The sequence below is a fragment of the Molothrus aeneus genome, chromosome 7 (genome assembly GCF_037042795.1).
Source record: "Molothrus aeneus isolate 106 chromosome 7, BPBGC_Maene_1.0, whole genome shotgun sequence".
Taxonomy (NCBI): Eukaryota; Metazoa; Chordata; class Aves; order Passeriformes; family Icteridae; genus Molothrus; species Molothrus aeneus.
Window position 1 is genome coordinate 27,991,962 of NC_089652.1, and position 21,359 is coordinate 28,013,320.

Here is a 21,359-nt window from a genome sequence, read left to right on the forward strand (position 1 = left end):
AAATGGAAAAATTAGCACTCTCTTTATTACAAAAGGTTTGGATGTTGAGTGGCTGACTGAATTAAATAGAGATTGAGCAGATCAGAGAGAATTGATTAGGAAAAACAATGCAGAATTCAGAAAAGAGATACCAAAATTAGCACATTACTAATTCGCCTTTGAAAAAGATGGAAAAAGTTGAGAAGGAGAAGGAAACTGTATTCTTTTCATGCATTCACAACCAGAAATTGCCCAAAAGCAATCTCTGTGATTGCATATATCAATGTGAAATATCTCTGCGATAAGACTTTTAGGATACTAAACTCTGACATCAAGTCACCAAAGGCCAACAAATACATGACCAGGTCAGCAGCCTCTAGGGTTCATTTGTTCAGTTTCTAGTAGGCCTTTTTAATTAGCATCACGAGCAAAGGAAGGTTCTGTGCCTGGGAACCTATGGCATGCCAGCTTTTGGTAATGTATCACTGCACTTTATTCACTGCTCACTGCTAATGAGATATTTTTAATTTTGTCTGCTTGTGACATTTCCTGCAATACTGACAGATGTCTTGGGCTTTCTTCCTGCAGATTAGGCAACCATTACTGGAGTTCTTAGATTAAACAAGAAGATGATAAAGCAAAGCATCTAAAATGGTACGATTGACTTTGAAAGCATGTCTGCTCTCAGTGACTTCCCTACAAGCTTGTTGTGAGGTAGACAGGGTCTAGCAAAGATGAGTTCTAGCAAAGCTCTGGAAAGAGTGTAAACACAGCTCTTAAACAAGGCCTTGAAAACAAGATATTATTTACTTACAGCTTCTGCATTACTGAAGTGTCATATTCGAAGTCATGCTCCGGGAAGAATCTTAAGTGACCTGTGGAAACACCAGAAAACCAGTTTTTAGTGGATATTTCTAACTACATCTTCTAACAGATAGGGGAGAAATTTGACATTGTTTGGAAATCAAATGTAATGAAAATATTATTTAAGTTAAACCACAAAGCAATGTAAAAATTTTTCCTTAATGCTTACCTGAAGGTTGCTTCAAAACGAGCTTTAGCTACAATTATTTGTTTTCTGCAAAAAATCCTAGCCCATAGATTGGGTAGCAGAAAATGTTTGTGGAAACAATAAATATTTTAACACAATCAATCTGACTGAGAAGTTTTGCAGCCCTCTCTGAACTTTTCATAATCCTAAATGCTTCATCCTCACAGAAGAGACAAGGAATCATTCTTGTCTCAGTTTCCAAGTGGGAGATTTGCACCAGTGAGAAATATAAGCTGTGAACTCATATCTTACTCCTCACTGAAATGTTCTCTTTGGGAACACTCCTGTCCCCACCATCCATCACCCTGCCCCATCATTCACTCCTCCTGGTGTTCATTGCACCTTCCATTCTGCCAGTTGAACTACAGATGTGTTCAGATTAGTCAGGAATTATTTGAATTGCTCAAGTAAATGCAGGAGCTGCAGCCAGATGCTGTGTGAGTGCAGCCTACACGATTTGCTCCCAGTCTCACAGCAGGCGTGGCAGGGCAGAGAGCCTCTACACTGGCTGCGAGCCATAAATCCCCTCTTTGAAACACCAAAAGCAAAGCTCAGAATGAACACATTTGCTCAAGAAACCCACATCTGAAAGGTTGTTCTCACTGTTTTCACCCTCATGTCTTATCCAAACCCCACAACAGTCTCCAGAAAGTAAAAAGGCAAAAATTATGAGAAATTCTAAGAAATTGTAGATTAGTTTGTACAAATTTATCCTTTAGTTATGGCAGCACCAAAAAGCCTATCCTGTGCCTGAACTCTTTGCATTGAGCACAGTGCAGACATTGGCTGTGGTAGTCTCTGCTCCCTGGAGCTCACCAGCAAGAGATCAAAGAGCTAAAACTGTAGGCAGGGAAAAGACAGAGACAGTAAAAATTGGAGGACATTTCTGTACAATGGCTTGTGAACACAAATCCCACTCAGCCAGTAAGAAATGAATCACTGTGAAGAGATTCTGACCCTGCTACCCATTATGCTCAACAGACAAGCTCAATGAAATAATTTATCTAGTTATTTACATGGCTTCCATTAGAGCAATGTCTGAGCATTCACAAACCAGATGGGTTTTTCCTCACTGTGCTCCTGAGAAGGAGCACATGCTGCTAACGCTACATCATAGATAAGGAGCAGAGATACTAAAAAGACAAAATGCTTTTTCCAGGGAAACTAGTATCTGATCTGACAAAATTCTATATAATGCCAGAGGGCTTCTGTAGGTTTAGGTGCTGCTTGAGGGACAGGCCATCAGGCTTTAGCCATAGGCAGACTTCTTACCACCCTGGTAATTATTTTTTGAACAATGGCTTCTATACAGTACGAATCAGGAAAAGTGAAAGAGAAACAGGGAAAGGGAGGGTAAAAAGGGAAAATAGGAAAAAAACATTATAAAGGAAAGACATGATAAATGTAGCACCATCTGAAAAAAACCAAACTGAAGAAACAGAGGAACCAGTCAACGCAGTTCACTGAGAGGACTGAAGCAATTGTTTCCTTCAAGAAACCTCATTCATCACATTTCCATAAGCCAGAAAAGTCTCTCACAGTCCTCTCTTTCAACATTAAGACTAACATGCATACAGAGTCTTCACATTTCCTTCTTTCTCCTATCAGTCTTTTCCTCATGGAAGAAATCATAGGAAAGGGATGAAGATGAGAACATTTCTGCAGCTGTTCTGCCAGGGCTGAATCCTGAAGGTGGGACACCCAAAGGAGCCCAGGGGTGATAGAGCACCCACCAAAAGGACTCAGTCTTCACTGTCAGATAACTCCTGCTTCTTTAAAATGGTGACAGTGGAAATGCTCCTTTGGTGATATCCCAGGAGGCAGATCAGAGCCCAGCACACCAGCTTGTGAGAAAACAAGATCCATCTGTTAGCTCAAACCTCCAGGACTGGCAGGTATTCTTTCCTATACAGAAAGCCACTGGACAGCACAAACTCGAAGTTTCATCGGCAGAAGAATTCTGGTCTGCACACTGCCTCTCTAAACATAATAGCTCCCCTTTGGCTAGAGAATAGAGGATTCCCTAAATGAACCCTTTGATCTGCAAGACACTGAGCCTTCTCCTGAAATTTCTTCTCAGACATTTGAATTCCCTGCCGGGTTACAGCATGAAACCTTTCTCAACTCTCCATTAAAGCAGCAGATAGACAGATGGGATAGTCTTCATCTTTCAGGACTCTTGAAGTTCATTTCCCATCAATTTTACAGGAATACTCAGAGCTCCTGTTAAGTTTAAGAGAACCAAAGCTATAGATTGTGCTCAGTCAAAGCCAGGAGAATCCCAAGCCTGGTAGTCCCTCCACAGGCTGTCATCAGTTAAAAAGAAGCAACATAATATAAACAACAGTATAATGGCCAAACTTCCCCCTCCGCACATGTTGCCAAATAATTTTTGAAAACTCTTCAAGCACTGGTTTTTATAGCCCAGTAAGTGCTGTTAGTGGATGTGGAGCTGTACCAGAACCACCACTGGGTCTAAATGCTTTCTCTTTATTAATGGGTTTTATTCTCTCTTCATTGCCAGTCAAAGGCAACAAGGTTTAATTGCCCTTTTGCAAGCTATAAAAAATCTAACACATCAGATGAATTACACACCTCACCCAAGGTCCCTTGGGACACCCACATTGGGATCAGAGAACTGATCCCAAAATGCCACATATCCAGTGCCCTGCCCTTCCCTCCAGCCCAGCCTAATTCTCTGAATTTCATGATGATTCAAAATTTCATGATGATTCAAAAGTCTATTTAAAGCCTACGGCTATGGGTGTGTGGAAAATATTAAGGCTGAGCCAAAAAGTTGACTGGATTCTTGGTAAGAGTGAAATTTTACACAGAGCCGGGAGGGTTTACCCTGACATGGAAAAAGGTGGCATGTATCAACTGGGTTATGATGTGAACCCCCAAGAAGACACAGCAGCAATGCCAGCGTCCCCCTTCCCACACTCCAATGATACCCACACAGCCTAGCTCAGCTTTCCCAAGTCTGCTCCTTGCTTGTATAGCAAGTGCTGCTATGAAACAGGAAAAAAGCAGATGCAGAGGAAGAGCTACTAATACCTCTTGCAGTTTCCCAGTGTAAATGGAGTGGCCAGGCATAGTTACACACTGAAATGAAGCAGCCAGGAGAGCTGACAAGGTTCATAGACACACAGCCATGGTTTACTACTCAAACCATTCTAAGCTCTTTAGGCAAGCTTTGTTATTACAGATGGTATTGCATGCCCTAGATCTGATGTCCAGAATGGGGCTACTCTCTGTAATCCTTCAGAGGCTGCTTATAAATCAGAGAATGCTTCACCTCTTGACACATGGCACTAATAGATGATAATGTAAATGGTGCAATGTTTTAACCTTAACAGGCATTTGCTTAGGTTATTTTAGACAAAAATGAGGTCAGGAACTCTGGTCACGAGCCTTAATCTCAAAGAGCCTGTCTGGAATCATCTGGAGCCCTCTGGCTTGTGCAGCAAGCAAAAGGCTGAGGGTGCAAAGTGGGAGTGGGCTCTGCTGTCCCACTCCCGCACAGCTGCACCCCACAGTGCCCCCTGTACCTCCTAGGACCCTCCCAGGACCCTTACACTTTGCCTGTAGTAAACAGCAACTGCAGTATAATAATTGCTGTGGAAATGATTTTGAAGGCATCAACCCCTAAACACAGAGAGTAAACAAAATCTGCTTCTTCCACTTTTCTCAGGCATCTGAGGGAAGTCCTTTATAAACCATGAGATAAGAGCAGACTCTCTGTTCAGACTGCATATCTGCCTGGTTCCTTAGATACCACCGAAAGCCCAAAGGCACAGCTTGGCATCTCATCCCCTTCTTAGAAACTCTTTCAGAATGTTACAGCTGATTTTGACACAAAGATGATGAGAAATGGGGAGCTATTTGTGCCATTCTAGAGAACATGCCAAACCCTGTATTAACACCCCCAACTCTGTTAAAAACAAAATAAAGCAAAAAACCCCCAACAACCAAACCAGCAAAAAGCAATCCTTCTGTTTGCTACTGATTAGGCAGCCGAATTAAAACTGATGAAGTGATTGGATAGGATCCAAAGCTGTTTATCTGCACATAAATCACAGACATGCTTTACTCAGCCAGTATGGATTTACTGAGCTAGAGGAAAGACCTCGTACTCAGAATGCTGATTATTACAGCAATTAAAATATCAGTGAAGCAAACATTTTGGGTAGAAAGCTGTTAGGGGTTACTAGAGAAATCATTCCATTATATATGAATTCAATCAGGCTTCAAATTTTTAAAAAAGGGAGTTTTAATAGAGGGTTTCTTTTTTCTGATTAAGTATATGTTGCTAGAAAAATCAAATTCAAACAGAGAAAAGATACAAAATAGCTAGCTGGACATGCCAAAGGAGATTAGAAAGGAAGGCTGATACATATTTTATGATCACAAGGGAATAAAAAAAATAAATTGAGAGATGTACTGTCAAACCAGACACAGTGTTAATAGCTAAAGTATATGGCAGTAAGAACTGCTGTTCCCACAGCTATTAATGTAAAACTGAAAATGTGGAGCAAGCTGCAGCAAAGGAAAATAAATCACACTTTTTTTTTCAATTTGAAAATATATATAAAATAAATCCCTACCCCCATCACTCACTCTCTGCATCCCAACCCCTCGACACCAAGACTGTCATTTCAGCAAGCTACAGCTTCCAGGCAAGTGAGACAAGTGACAATTTCTTCCTATTAATCATTGCTAATTTATTTATGCAACTTTTCTACTTATGAGAATCATTGGCCTGGAGATTATTTCCTCTTTCCCCTTTGAGTCCTGAGAAACTATTTAACATGGGAAGTAGTTAAGGGGGGTAAAGAGGGGAGAGTGTCATGTAGCCAAGTTACGCATCCCAGCTGGAATTTGGGATGATGTCTTGCAGTTCTGGCTCCTTCAGCCAAGTTTCATACAGGAAGCACGGACGCGCCAAGGGCACAGCGAAATCCACTGGAGCCAATAAATAGCACTTGAGTCCATTAACACACTCCTGCTATGGATCCCTTCACGAAACCTCAGCCACCTTGCAACCAGCTTGCTCGTGAGGTAGCCAACAACTTGCACAGGGGAAAGGTTCGGGAGCCAAGGGATCCTCTGGTGAAGCCTCACAGATGCAGAGCGTGCGTGCATGTGGGATGTGTAGCCAGAGCCCTGCCAGAAGAGGCAAACGCTGCTGATATATAAGGCTTATATGGAATAGTGGCCATGGAAGGTCATGGTGTCACTGGTGAGGTAAAGGGCAAATTGCTCTGAAGAACTTCACAAGGCCCTTGAAGACAACTCACTTCTTGCCCAGAGGGTCCTCTCCAAGCCTGGGATGGGTCTGGAGGTACCACAGAGGAGCAGGCATCCCCATCAGTTCATGCAGTTTTTGCCCATCCACAACAACCTGTTTCAGCTAGGAAAAAGGCCTAGGAAAACATTCTAAAATTTGTAGATTAAAATTTTGTAATGCATGCATTACAAGTCTGATTGTTATTTCAAAGCTATCAGTAGCAAGAATAATTTCACCTACCATAGAAATACCTCCGTGATAACTTTCTGGAGTAAGAGATAACTTTGCTGGGAAGTAGCTGACAAATTACTTGACAAATTTGTCAACTATTTTGGAGCCATCAAGATAAAAGACTTTATATGTTGTATGATTTTTTTATGTATATATATAAAACACTTTTATTGGACTGTTGATAAAAGCCTGAGCTACAAAGGAACCTTTTTCCCCCAGCTGAGAAAAGGCAAGCTGCTAGACAAATCAGTTCAATCTCTGCCTTTCAAACAATATAAAGCAGTATAACTTTCAGGAGTAACACCTCATCTGTTTTTTTCTCCAGACTGCCTATCAGGAATCAAGCATTAAGTAAACATTTGAAAAGTGTTCCTCTGAGAGCAAAGGTTTAGATTTGAGTCACAGGATCCATTGAAAAGAAAAATTGCTTCTGTGCATTGGGACAGTGCCTTCCCTTCTGAAAAGTTTCTAAAAAGAGCAAATGGAGATAATCTTTTTACAAGGTATAACACATACGGAAATTCATTATTCTTTCCCTTTAAAAAAAGTCAAGATATTTCAGAAAGTGAGAATGAAATCACTATTTTAAAACTATTAAAAATATGCAGAAGATTTTCTAACAACTATAGCCAGTAAAGGCATGGTTAAAGTGCTTTATCATGGTCCTAAGTGAAGCTCTGATTGATGAGAGCAGGAGATAAACAAAAGAGGAAAAGACATAATAGACCCCTAAATCACTAACAGTATTTAATCCAGAAGTGGGGGAATATATACCCAGTGATTGTTGATTAAATATTTTAAGGATCTATTCTTCTCCTAGCACAAAACACTCGCTAGAGTGGCTTCAGCACTGCAGCTCCCTGAAGGCTGCATTACTGCTCGTTAGCCCCATGCAATCACCACTGTGGATGCAGAGCTGAAAGGAATCATTGTTCCTGCTGCACAAAAGCTAAACTGAGCCTTCAGAGAAGGTGAATGATTTGCAAAGGATTTTACAGCAGACCAGTGGCACAGCTGGGGGAAGGGGGAAACCCCAACTTACCAGCCAATGCTTCCCAGACACAATTCCTCATTGCTTGCAAGAACAACCTGAAGTTAGGCATTATTTTCATTCCTGCCTTTTCCATACACAGACATGACTATTAACTTCAGACTGTCACCAAAACCATGTACATATCCATGGAAGGTCACAGAGGCAGGGCCCAGGATAGTGCTTGAAGACAATACTTAGCTCTAGGTCCTACTTTCAATAGCTGTGAAAGATAAACTCTTTCCTTCAGTAGAGTTAAATTGGAGATGAAAGTTTGATCCTAAAAGGCCTAAACTAGACCTACAGCTGCTTGGCAACAGTCGTCTGTCATAGCCAACACTAGTCCTGAATTCAGTCTGATTACACAGCATTGAGTATGGCAGGCACCTGAGGACAGAGCATAATCCCACACCGGAGCACACTGGATACACAGGCAAGGCAGGGTAAGTCATGGAGCCAGACAGAATGTCCTGGATGGTCACACCAACCTACACACTTTTCTTTAACACTAAGAATTTTTTAAGATTAATTAAATCACTAAGATTAATATAGGTGATTAGATGAGTCAAAAATTCAGAGGGAGCTGTTGTTCATTACTTTTTTTCCCCCCCTTTGGGTACTCCAAGAGACCTTTTAAGGGACAGGTGATCTTTTTAACATATAGTTATTGTTCTCATTAGCACTAAATCCGTGAATATGAATATGAAAAGAATTCAAGGAGAGACAGGAAATGACTGCAAACATTTTTAGTGAAATAAAATTCCTATTCTTCCTCCAATGAGTACAGCTGCACCATTCTGGCGCAGAAGGTACCACTCTGGGCAAGGAAGATCAAAGAAGTAAAAGCCACTGAGCCAAGTTCACCTTTCGCATTGTTTCTTAGCCAGAGCCAGGATACTGAGAGCAACTCTGCCCAGGAAATCTCCAACATGACTCTTTTCTGATTAAAGCTTATCTGTTGATATTGACACATCCAGTCTTTTGGTTTTGCCAGGTCTTTCAAAGAAGAGATGTGAAGGGACCAAGCCTCTGCTGCTGGTCCTGTCACTGCTTGGCTTCCCACCAGCTCACGCTGCAGGACATGGGCAAAACAGCAACAGGACCAGAGCTTTTACAGGCCAGTGCACAGCCAGCCCACAAACCAAACACTGGAAGTACAAGCAAATTTTAGGATCAAACTCACAGGGCTTTTAGGATCCCTCATATGCAATCAAACAGTTCTCAATAAAATAACATTCCTCTGCCCCTAGACTGCCCAGGGTACAGGAGAGACTTGCTTGAGCAAGCCTCTGGAGCCTAAGGAGCACATGACTATCCCTTTTTTTCTCTAGGCACTGTGGCACTCATTCCCTTTGGATGTGTATTTTTGTCCAGCAGCAGAGTTAGGCCATATGATCCCATTCTCCCTTGTGAGATGACCAAGTCTATGCTCAGTATAGCAACCTGCAAAAGAATAGTGTATCTGGGATTTCTGGGGCTTTCTGAACACGTCTCTGCAGACTGCTGTCTGCTAATGGCACCACTTGATTGATTGATTCCTGCAGCCTCCTTCACGTCTCCTCTCTTTCAGAGGACTCCCAGCCTGGGAGCTGTCTGCAGGACTGAAACTGACACTTCCCCTGGAAAAACATCTTCTGGACCCATATGTCTTTACCAGACAGACCAAAGGGAAACGAATCAACATGATTGGACCAGATCAGTTGTTCTGGAAAACTCTGTGTTGGGTCCATCATTCTACTAAAATCAGACAAAAATATTTTATATTTCTGTTAGAATAAAAAAATTATTTTCAATAAGGAATTCAAAAATGCCTTTCCATTTTCCAAACTTAAACTACAACCTTTCCAAAGTGGAAACTCTTCCTAGTTTCAGACAGCACAAAATAAGCACAAACTATAAATAGTACCTTCTTGTAGTGCTTCTGTGGAAAATCTGTTGAATTTTTGTGGGATATATTCTAGGACCAAACTAATCAATTTCCACTCAGCATTCCCCTGCTTATACTACATCACATCTATCTGTCATAGTAGGTTCTTGTGTAACAATGAACTCTAGCAAAACACACCAACACTATTTTGATTTGAAGTAGTATATAACCAGGGTCTGCAGCAGTGATCCACCTTTTTAGTCAAGTGTGATTTTCCCACCCATTATACAGCAGCTAAAAAGTTGCGTCAATTCCCTACACTGCAGCAGACACACGTTTCTTTTATAACCAAATGATTAGACGAACATACATGCTTTATAGACAGTCTGAAATATAAGGTTCCTAACAAAGTCAAGAGAGAAAGTCCCACTGAGTCTAATGACAGCAGAGTTAAGTCATTGAGCCACTGGAAAATGCTGCATCTAATGTCTGTCATTCTTTGCCTTTTCCAGAGTCACAAATAGGCTGTGGCAGCCTCAGGAACAGTGGCCAAGTCTTCCAGCTCCCAGATTTGTGCTTTAACTACTTGACATATCCTCTCATCACTGGAGCAGGAGACAGAATGATCAGAGACCAAAACCCCTCACACTGAGCCATCTGAAAATATCATGTTTCAGCCCAACAGAGACATGTGTCATTCCATCACTAACTCACCAGCCCAGAGGACAAGTCCAAGACAAATGTCCCAGCAGCAGTCCAAGGTCAGAGTCCCAGAAGGTAAACCCGTCAAGAATGGGTGATGTAAACGCTCCCTCTCAGAGACAGTCCCACTGCAGTCTTCTCTGAATCCCTTGGACTCTGCAAACTTCCTTCTCTGGCATGCCTCTTTGGACTTCTTCCTTCTAATTTTCACATAAGCTTGTTTGTGGATGATTTATCTATTTAAAAAAAAAAAAAAAGGCACATTTTTCCTCCATTAAAAAAGAAGTGTGTCTGCATTTGGCTGACACAAATAATGGTGATACAAAGGCCTCTTTGAGGAAGGATCTCTCTACTTCATGTCCTTCCTCTTTGCTGAGTTATGTGACAAAGATCCTGGGAACATAGCTCATAAACTTCATGGTAAGCACCATCTCCCCTTCTCCCTTTTCCCTCCTCACAAAAATTTTTGAATCAATTAAAATTATCCCATTCTGGGTCTGAGCATTGAGTCTGATATGTCATAATTTCTGAAGGGCCTACTTTTCTTCCATCACCGACCAGGACACAGAATCCCTATTCAGTGTAAACATAACTCAGGTTAATTTTTCCAAAGACCATTTATTTTTACTTTCTGGTATGCACAAGTGAGTAAATATTACTTGATAGGCTAGAATTTCATGAAACCCAACTAAAATGAGGGCTCCAGATCACTAGATGCAGCATAAACATATGGTGAAAACTTTGTAATCGTCCCCAAGACTACAGAGGCATCTTGTGAGGCAGCCAGGAAAGGAACTGAAGTCAATTTTCTGAGTCCCTGTGTAGAGCCTTAAACATAAACCATCTTTCCTCCATATCTCTGTTCTCAGAAAATGCATATTTTCTCAGTTTCTGCCTAGCTAGCAAATATCAAGAGCAGTTTTCTGCCTCTAGTATCAACTCAGTTACAACAATTTTAATTGCAATTGGTTTCCTAAGTCATCGTCTCCTCTCACAGTAATTTTTGCTGAAAATTTACCTCCTGTCATTGCATAGGCTCCATTCTAATCAAGCCACACTTTTCTGTCCACACTTTTGGCACTGCATTTAAAAATCAAAGTGCCAAATCCCTCTGTGAACTACTCAGATGCAGCACTTATATATGCCTATCAAATTCAGAGAGAAGTCAAACTTTGACCCTAAAGAAGATGATATATGAAAACATGACAGTGCTCCTTTGGCTAGAGGAAAAAAGAGATTACTTATAAAGCCTTTACTTAATTCTTTGTATCTGTATTACAAAACAAGCAATTATAAATCTCCTCAGATTGTTCTAAACAGTACAATTAAACCTATCAAAATGAGATGCACATGCCAGCATCTCATAAATGCTTTTCCAAGCAGAAACATTAAGCACAGTTGCAGCCCCACTTCAGGTCAGTGCAGTCCTGCAATAATTACAAGTGCTAAGAGCAGAGCAAAGACCAGATTCAGGGCAGAACCCATCCTTTTTCAACTATATAGAAAATAAATTTCAAAGGAAGCCCAAGAAAGAGTGAAGGAAACTTCAGAAGAGTGATGAAATCCCAAGCCTGCCCCTATATGCAGAGCTAATGATGGCTCTGTTAGTGAGCTGAAGAGGAATGGCACAAAGGATGGAGAATCTGCCAGACATTGACAAGCCCAGATAAAATGAAGAGTTATAAACACTTATAAAGACTTGTTTCCCCCAGTGATGAACTACTCTCTTCAACTGCAGACCCAAAGCAGACACAGAACTAGTCTATGGTATCTCACCCAAAAAAATGTGACGGACACCTACTTAAAGGAGGGAAGATATTTTAAGTAAGTCCTTAATTTAACAACACAGGAAAGACTTCCCCCACAAAGCACTGCCCATTTTACATAGGGATACAGATGGGGTCTGCTGGGGGAAGACCACCTGGCATTTGCACCCTAAGGAGCAGCTCAATGTCACAGCATAAAGGACTAAAGCTGGAATCAGTTACGTAGCTGGGTCCAGTACATGCTACACAGTAGTAGATAAACATTTGTCATGTGTTATATAGGTCCAAAAAATATTTTGGCCAAACACTGTGGAAGCGCTATCTTTCCTATGGCACTGGAATATTGCCAGTATAACTTTCATAGGTTATTGTTCAACTGCTTCAACGTCTCGTATGAGAGCTGGATTAAATCTGTGACTATCCCCAGCCAAAAACATTGAGTTACTGCACCAAAATCTCTTGTGCTGACTCCTGATAACTCACATTTACTTTCCTCAGCCTTTACACGTCTTTCTTTGACATTTACTGCCAGTGCACCTGCTGCCATTGTTTCCACAGAACATCACAAACACTTTGTTACTGATTTTCACCAAAGAGCAGAGAAGATCTGGGAGTAACTGGGATGGCAAGTTCTCCAAGCAACATACAAACTTTTGATTGCAACAGAAACCTAGAAGCAAAAACTTGAAATCTCACAACTGGAGTGAGAGTTTGCGGCTAAAGTGACTTATACATCCAGTAAGGGATGCTGCAGAACCAAGAGACAGGACAGATTGTAAAAATGGACTCACTTGTACTGCAGAGGAAATAATGTCCACAGCAGTACAGATGATTTCCTGCAAGTGTTTCTGTATTTGCACTGGGGAAAGAAACTTGACTAGCAACCAGGTTTCCATCTGAAAATCTCTGGTAGCTGGAAACTGCTAATTTTCCACTTCTCCAATGAAAATCTCAAAGCTCAAACAAGATCTCTATAAAGCAATGTTTTTACAGGAATAAATTTATCTTTCAGCCAGCTCTCTAACACACACATCCATAGTAGCATGTAATAACCAGTGCTAGTATTTAGGCTGCCCTATTTTCCTTGCTGAAAGCAATACTACTCTATTTCTCTTTAGGACACCTCCCATTTTCATTTCAGATAATTACAGAATAAAATCTACTGTCTTCTCCACTTCTATTGCTGTTGACAGAGACCAAGGCCTAAAGACTTCTTTTCCAGTGTACAGTTAGATCCCTAGCAAGCTCTGCCCATCAGATTATTCCATTAATTTTCCCAATGACATGAGATCACAGTTTTACATTAATTTCCTGATGATTATCTAGGTCCTGGAAAAATTGCATCAAATTTTGAGCAGCTCAAATCCTTATGAGAATTCTGTTTCTTAAACACAGTAATGATCAGCTGTTTTGAACAATAGAAACCACTTCCATGCACTGGATGCTACCCTTTCATTTTCAGACATTGCAAAACTCATCAGTTGACAGTCATTAACTGTTAGCTGGAATCCCTATGCAACCTCATCAATTTGTGCCTATCAATATATTTAAAATAAAGCAAGAACTATCAACTCTATATCTGTGCTACAAAAAGATAAACAGTTTTGTTAATCACTTGTCTTTATTGTATCAGAATCCCTGATTTAAATATCAGTATCAGTTCTTGCACTGTTCACCAATTGCAGTAAATTTGCACTGGAAACTCATTTGGCTCACTTTTACTCAGATGTGAGGTTCTGGCAGTATGCATTTGTAGTCTTTTTTCCATAAAGCCTTCCTGGCAACACAGAGACAAGACTGTTTTCAGACATGCTCCTAAAATGTGCTGTAAGCAGGCAGGAGCCCAAGAGCCCATTTGGAGCAGCAAGCCCTGCAGGTCGGGAATTTAAGATCACCCACTGTGTAACAACAGCCATGGGGTCAGCTCTGCCTCAAGGAAACAGCAGGAGTGGAATACAAGAGTAGGATTTCCAGCAGGTACCTCTGAGGTGTCCACTGTCCTCAAACAGTGAAGAGTGAAGCACCCAAACCCCCCACAACCCCATGAAGAGTTCCCCCCAGGATTTCTATAACACAGTTTTGACCAGGCACAAAAGTCATGAGGCTGTAAATCTCCATCACCTGTACAACCCCGACACACTTAAGTTTTTGTTTCATATTATGAAGATACAAAATGGTGCTAGAGAAACAAGAAGGATTCTACAGTGCTACCATAGCGCCTTTATCCAAACACGGATTATTAATGCAACTAATGGTCATGATGGACAAGGCTGACAAAACACCACTAGACTCTGCTGTTGAACCCACTGTATCAGGCAGGAAAGACTGAATGTCACACTTGCTGATTTCAGAAAACAAAGTATTTCTACCTAGTTTGTCATAACTACCTCATTAAGCAAATGATTTCCCTTTTCTGCCGGCCCCTAACCATCTAAAAGTTTAGCCTCATTTCCAATTTGAATTTGCCCTTTATTAAATTGAATTCACTGTTCTTTGTGTTACTACTTGTGTTATGTATCATTTCCTTTTCCTGGTATTAAATGACCCTTAAGATGATCATGCTGCCATTAAGCATTTCTCTAGATGAAACTGGCTAAATTCATTCCTGCTTCTCTATTTCCTTTAATGGTGCAGTGTTCCTTTGGAGTCTGGTTTCTATCATTAAGAGCATGATCTTGGTGCATGATGCTACAGGTGTGATCTTAGCAACAGCATAATGACACATTTGTAAATTTTCTTATCCCAACTAAGCTGCTTTTCAACCTTCACTAAAATGAATGGTGCTTTGATAACTCCCATCAACAAATACTTCTTTTCCTGACTGCTTTCATTTTGCACCACTCATCTCAGGACAGATTTGCTGATTCAGACCAGACACTTCCCTGGTGGCACCACAAACACCTACACATGGAATTAAAAACCCATTGGGTCTCAGTACTGCCCAAGCCTTTGGCAGAGAGAGCTGGCAATCAGGTTCACAGTGATGTGAGAAGCACTGGCTTATGCTGTCAAACAGGAATGAAGTTAAGAACTCTTATGTTTTCCTAAATCTTGAGCTCTGGGGTACAGGATTTACTGTGGGATTGGGAATCCAACAACAGTAAGGTTAGTGCAGTTGTGAGTTTCAACTGAGCTGCCTGTCTCTTCATTTACATATTCTTAGCTGTTTTTCATATGCTTTCCTGTATGTCTTTCTCTGGTCCTGGACCAAACCCCATTTTGGAAAGACATTTCTGAGCTACCTTAATAGGCTTAGCCTCCCATATTTCAAATCAGCATCAATGGACAGAAGTAAGAAAACTTGTCTGTTCAGTTCAGGCACAGACATCCCTCCCAGCTGCCTTCTGCATGTGTACACATGCAGTCACACAATCACACCTGCTTCTTCACCAGTAGGATCAAACCTCTTGAAATTCTTCCATGGTTAACTTGCAAATAATTTATAACCCAACCAGAGACCCACCTAGAAGACTGCTAACAGTACCTTCATTCTGCCTGCCAAAGCTGTTCACTTCTAAGGCTTTTTTTTAAAACAAATATGGATATGGACATGTATGTGTGTGTGTATGTTTGCATATTTATGTATGTGTGTATATATGTACATGTCTGCATATTTATGTATGTAAGTATAAATATATATGTATAGTTACACAGACACTTATTTGTAATTTTGGCCTCATATGCCCCCAAAGAACAAAACATTTGAAAATTATTCTTCCAGTAGGGCTATGACAGCATGGTGAAAATCTCTCTGCTCTTAATTAGTCAAAGGCTCTTAAACTCAGGGACTTATAAACTACCAGAAGTAGAAATCTATTGAATGTAAGTAATGTGCTTTAGATAAGCAGCAGGGAATAAAGTACAAGATGGCCCAATGTTACTTGTCTTGACAATGTTTTACTTTTCCTGGGTCAGTTGCAGAGCTTTTAGTGTTCTTTCTTTACTTTTAATGAAACTTTACCACAGAATCTCCCCTGTACCATGACCTGAAATTCAGAAAAACAATGCAACAGCCTATATATATTTTTCTGATTATATTTTCCAGAGCCAATTTCATACAGACTATTTATAAGTCACTCACCAGAAAGCAGAAAAGAAGAAAAGAACATTTTCCATCTCTTTACTGAAAAGCAACAAGCCTCAAACCAAACAAAATTGTACACAGCTGTGTGACACCAGCAGTGACTTTTATGATACCATATGCTCTGCTGAATGGTGTTTCACTCAGCTGATGTAGCCTTACTGAAAGGTTAATAAAGAGGCATGATCTTTGGCTAATAAAGGCTGAGTCTGTTATAAAGGAGATAGATTTCAATTTGCAAGAAGAAAGAGGGGAGGGAAACAGACAGGCAGGAAAAATCTCTGCTGAGGGCACTTTTGGCACGCCATGACTTGTAATGCAGGGACAAGGGGCCTTTTATGGGGTTTCACTATGACAGCACATGGGGCAAGCAGAGCCAGGACCTGCTCCAAAGCCCCCTGCAAGGTTCTTCCCCCAGAGCCACACGGCAAACCCAGAGCTTGTTTTCCAGCTTAAGCATAAGAGAAACCAACATCTCAGTTCTTATCTGCTTCTGTATCTGACACTATTTATCACTCTGATGGGCTATGTTACAATTAAAAAGATATGAGGGGGTTGCCAGCCTGGGAAGCTTTTTTCATCTAGGATGCAAAAGAAAGTCTGAGATGCAAACCACTTTAGAAGCACACACATGGAATTGGGAGATGCACCGTCCCTGAGAGATGGGGCTGGGCCATCCATAGGCACCAAACAGCCTTCAGAGGAAAGACAGATCCTCACCTGCCCTTTCTACCACTGCCTAGAAAGTGGGAAACCAAGGTGATTTTTACTGAAGCAAGCCTCCCTTTCAAACATGCCTTTCTGCAGAGCCTGGCAGGCTTCTTCCAGCCTCCCAAGAAAGCATTTCCAGCACACCCTGTCCCAAGACCCTCTGTTCCCCCCACACATACTCAAATCCCATCAAGGTAAACAAGTGATAAGACTTCAGGATTAGGTCTACTGACCTCAGAAGGAATTTTGCTCAAACAAGCATTAAGCCTGGAAGGATTTTGTCCTTACTGAGAGGCTTCTAAAGGTTTCCCACATAAGAGTTTCAGGAAAATGACTTGTGGAATTTACATCCCGCTTTGCTCCCTCAGACATTTTGGCAGCTTATCCTGGAGGACACCAGAGCTGGCACTCAGACAAGACGTCAGCTCACAGCCTAACAAATTATTGATTCTCTCCTCACTTTGAAGCAAGGCAACAACAAACTCCTAAATGCACTGCATCCTTCACTATCTCCCTCCAGAGAAATACCCATCTGTAACACTGGCAGTAAGGGGGTGTTTCCATCCCAGGCCATCTCAGGTGGACAGAGCTATGCGCTTATGTATTTTGTTCTCAATGCCCAGGTGAGATTTCTGCACAGAACAACTTTCAAATTCACACTGAGACACAGCAAGACATGTATACAAATACTTGAGTGCACATATATGAAAGAAATTGAATTTGGAATACAAAAGGTGTCCCACAGAAAATGGGGTTAAGAGTTTGTTTTCCCCAGTATCACATTATTAAGAGATAAACAGAATTTTTCATGCGTCATACACTTAATGAGCACCAGATTGAGGACACAAAAAGATCTTGACATTGGCTTGAAGAAACAAAATGTTCAAAATTATCTTGACAACTTGAGGCACTTCATCATAAAAGGCACATCACCACATGAACATCAGTTTTTTGCAATTCCTGTTACTTCTCTGCAACTAATAGCAACATTCCCCATGCTTTCTTGTTTTCCTCCAGCTCTCTTCACTGCCCACTCACTAAGGATGTAGGTTCTCCCTTGACCCACTGCTCTGCAAGGGCTGTGCCTTTTCCTGCTGCTGGTATCCCAACTCTGCAGCCCCAAATGCCAAAACCAGCACGCAGCCACCAAAAAGTGCTGGTGACTCAGCACTAGACTGATGTCATGAGCAGACTCAGGAGTAACATCTACTTCTACCTCTCTGGGTGTAGTTGTGGGAGCAGCTTTCCCTTGTGTGAAGGGGTAGAAATGAGGCTATTTGATGGAATCCACCACAGAATGCCTTGTTGGGATATACAGGAGAGGCCAGGAACCAAACCCAATAGATGCAGCTTGCAGATGTTCGATACATCTCGTATGCGATGCCTCTCCCTGCCTTGCACCAGCTCACATTAGGACTAGAAGGGGTCCCTTGGGCAAATTCTGCATTCTCACAACTGAGAATACAGATAAATCCAGCAGCTCATCTATTCTGCCTTGAAATGTTTCCCCTGCACCTGAAATCAATATGGTCTTCATGCAAATTTTTACTACATGTGCTGCATGGATTCTAAACATTCATTCAGTCGACACACCTAAATAGCTCGGGAAATGATATTATAACTTAGCAAGTCAATGATCTACAATTTTATGTCTCCCTAACCACATATTTATAAACAACACTATCAACATTGTTAAGGCTACTGTGTGAAACTCTTATACCATTTGTAAATGTATTTTTTTGCAAATACTACTTTTATCAGAAATATTAAACTGCAATTTCTTTTGCTCCAGGCACTCTTTTCTGATTAAGATTGATACAATAGAGATTTCAAATGTGCAAAATACTCTGTACCACAAATACTTTTTATTGTCCTTGTGAATTGCAGTATGTCCCAATTTCAAGAGTCTGCTTTGCTTTAGATAACGTTGCCAAGTTACTAAAAAAAACCATCAGCAGTGGACTGTTTGCATCCCAGGGTCATAATAATGTTTCCTGGTGATACTGAAACATCAAGATGTAAACAATAGAGACAGAAGGATGTTGACCCAAGTGGCCAAGTCTAAAAAAACCTGCATTTCTAAAGCACAGCAGGATTTTGACCATGGGATAGTACTGGTATAGGTACCTGCAGAACTAGGTGCCGATTTTAGCATTTCTCGCATGAATTTGCAAACTGAGCTCATATGTTGGACTCACAGCAGAACAGAGCCCTCAACAGATGCAGATTCCTGTACACTGAAGAGGCTGGAATAATTACTCCTAGCCCCAAGGCAGAGAAATAGGAGAACATTTGTTTTCAATATTTAAATCAACTAATGCTGCAGGATATCTCATCATTAATACAAACACACATAATAACAGGCAGAGGATAGCACTGAGACAGACACCTATCCTGCTACATGGTTTTGCAGCCTTAAAATACCCTGGATAGAAATCAAATATGAGCCACTATTAGCTGCAGCAACATTTTTTAGGAGATGGACTGATAGCAAGACAAGGCAGATCGTGAATCTTTTATTGGGCTAATATATAAGCTGTAACACATGAGCCTTCAGGCCAAAGAAGTCTTCAGGAGCCTGGCAGCAGAAAGAACATTTCTGGCCTGAAAGCATCTCAATGTTTTGAGCCCAAACAAAGTCTCCACCTCTGCCCATTTTATCTCAAGCAGCTGAAAATACTTTTTGCAGCCTGTTTTTGACAGTGACAATGACAATCTGCACAAACCCAGCAGGCCCAACAGAGAAGTCCTTACTGCTTAAGTGCTCTGTTTGGTCTCTGTCCACCCAGGCTATTTATGGAGCAATCACAGGGACACTCACGGCTCAATCATGGTGACAGGCAAGTTTTGCAAGAACTACAGTCACACAATTAACAATTCTCTGTGAAAACACACAAATTCTTTCCTCTGAGACACTTGGGTGTCCCTGGAAGTGACCACTGCAAATCTCTTGCAATTACAGTGCAACATAAGGGAGGAAAATACTGTTGTCAAGGTGTTTCTCAGAGATGAAGAGATGTGGCCAGGAGTGACTTCCATCTCTTTTGATGATAAGGTTTCCATACAAACATAAGGGCCACTTAGCAGAGACTTGAACAAGGTGTTTCCAAAGTAAAAGACCGAGGGGGTGTTGGTTGAGTTAAAAAGCTGAGCTCTGAAATTTGGCACTGCAATAATTCAGATCCTGCAGAGACAATCATAGGAGCCAAAAAGAAAAACAACTTTATTGTTGTTCACATAATATCACAAAATTTGTGAAGCATAGAGGGTCTAAGCAATCTGGCCACCAGGATCAGAAACTTAACTGTGATCTCTTGCATCTGCAAAACACCTTTTGCAGCAGAAAATGGGGTTGATTTTTCAAGTCTCTAGGAAGCACATGAGTACTGAAATAGGGTTTCCAGCAGCAGTAAGGCTGAAATGGTCAGAAAATCTTTGGAAAATTTTTTTCCTTCAGCCAAAACAATTTGTGGTACCTTATCAGTTCTGCTAAAATTGTGTCTGAAAGACAAAAAAGGGAAGAAAACTGGGAAAGTTATGAAAAGGGGAAAATAGACATGGAAAAGCTTTGAGAAGCACAAAACATTCTGAAATAAGGTTTTGCTTCTGCATGTTCTGTATTATGCATCTGAAAATAAACATTTCTTAAAACAAAGCATTTCTGTGAACCCCATACAAAGCTTCCTCCCTCCCTCACCTAAGAATTTTCTTTCCAGTTCTGAAATTGTCTGTGTTTGATCCTATTCAGAATAAGTGCAAACATTAAAATCCTCCATAAAACATAGCTTTTGTCCATACCATAACTTACACCTAAAACTCCATTCTTCTTTGTAGGGACAATGTACCTGAGCAGTTCACCAAATGTTCTGTGACTCTTTATTAGGCATCTAAATTTTTTTTTTTTTAAATATAAACTCATCTGGAGAGGAAGACATGAAGCCAGACAGCACTAAGCGTACACCAGACTGCATTTTCAGACAAGCCAGTTAGAAGCATAAGGCTATGAATAATCTGATCCCAACTATCCCAACAACCAGGAGAAATAATGAAAGCAAAAGGGAGAGGGAAAGCATTCAAACAAGCAGTGTATGTAAGATAACGACAGTGCCGGATCACCACTGTAGTGTAGCCAGGCTGTGGCAGGCGATAACATTCACTCCCCAGAGAAACCTTCAGGTTTATGACAAATCAAGGATGATGCTCAACAGCCATTTGATGAGCTCTGCAACAGCTGCTGAGGTCTGCATGCCACTGCAACACAGCTGGAAATGCACGGTGCCACAGCATTAACTGGATAATGACTCAGGGCTTGCCAAGCACTGAGTATCAGTAACTTTTTCTGATGAGTTATTTGTGTCCATAATCAGCTGTAAAACTCTTTAGTAAATATGTTCTCTGAAAAGGAGGATTTATCTGCAAAGCAAGCCACTGTTGTTAATAAAGTTGTCTGGCCTCAAAGCCTCAACAAACCAGTCTCAAAACCATGTTGCAGGCTTAGGGCAATTAAATGTTTTCCCAGTGATGGAAATTTAAGGAATATTTAAAAGACAGAAAACATCGTAAATGAGTTAATTGGTGTACCTTTGTATATGAAATGGAAGATGTGCTGGAGGAGCAGAAGAACTACAATGCACCCATGACAGTAGGATCA

The 21,359-nt window shown here is 41.0% G+C and overlaps 1 protein-coding gene across 1 annotated transcript in view; it reads right to left on the minus strand.

The window, feature by feature from the left end:
- SEMA5B (semaphorin 5B) overlaps positions 1-10,255 on the minus strand; it is a 189,960-nt gene extending 179,705 nt beyond the window's left edge. Inside the window, exons 1-2 of the mRNA XM_066553378.1 lie at positions 10,163-10,255; positions 794-854 (exon numbers count right to left, since the gene is read on the minus strand). The gene's annotated coding sequence lies outside the window, so the exon portion shown is untranslated. The remainder of the gene's footprint in view (positions 1-793; positions 855-10,162) is intronic.
- Between the last annotated feature and the right edge of the window lie 11,104 nt (positions 10,256-21,359).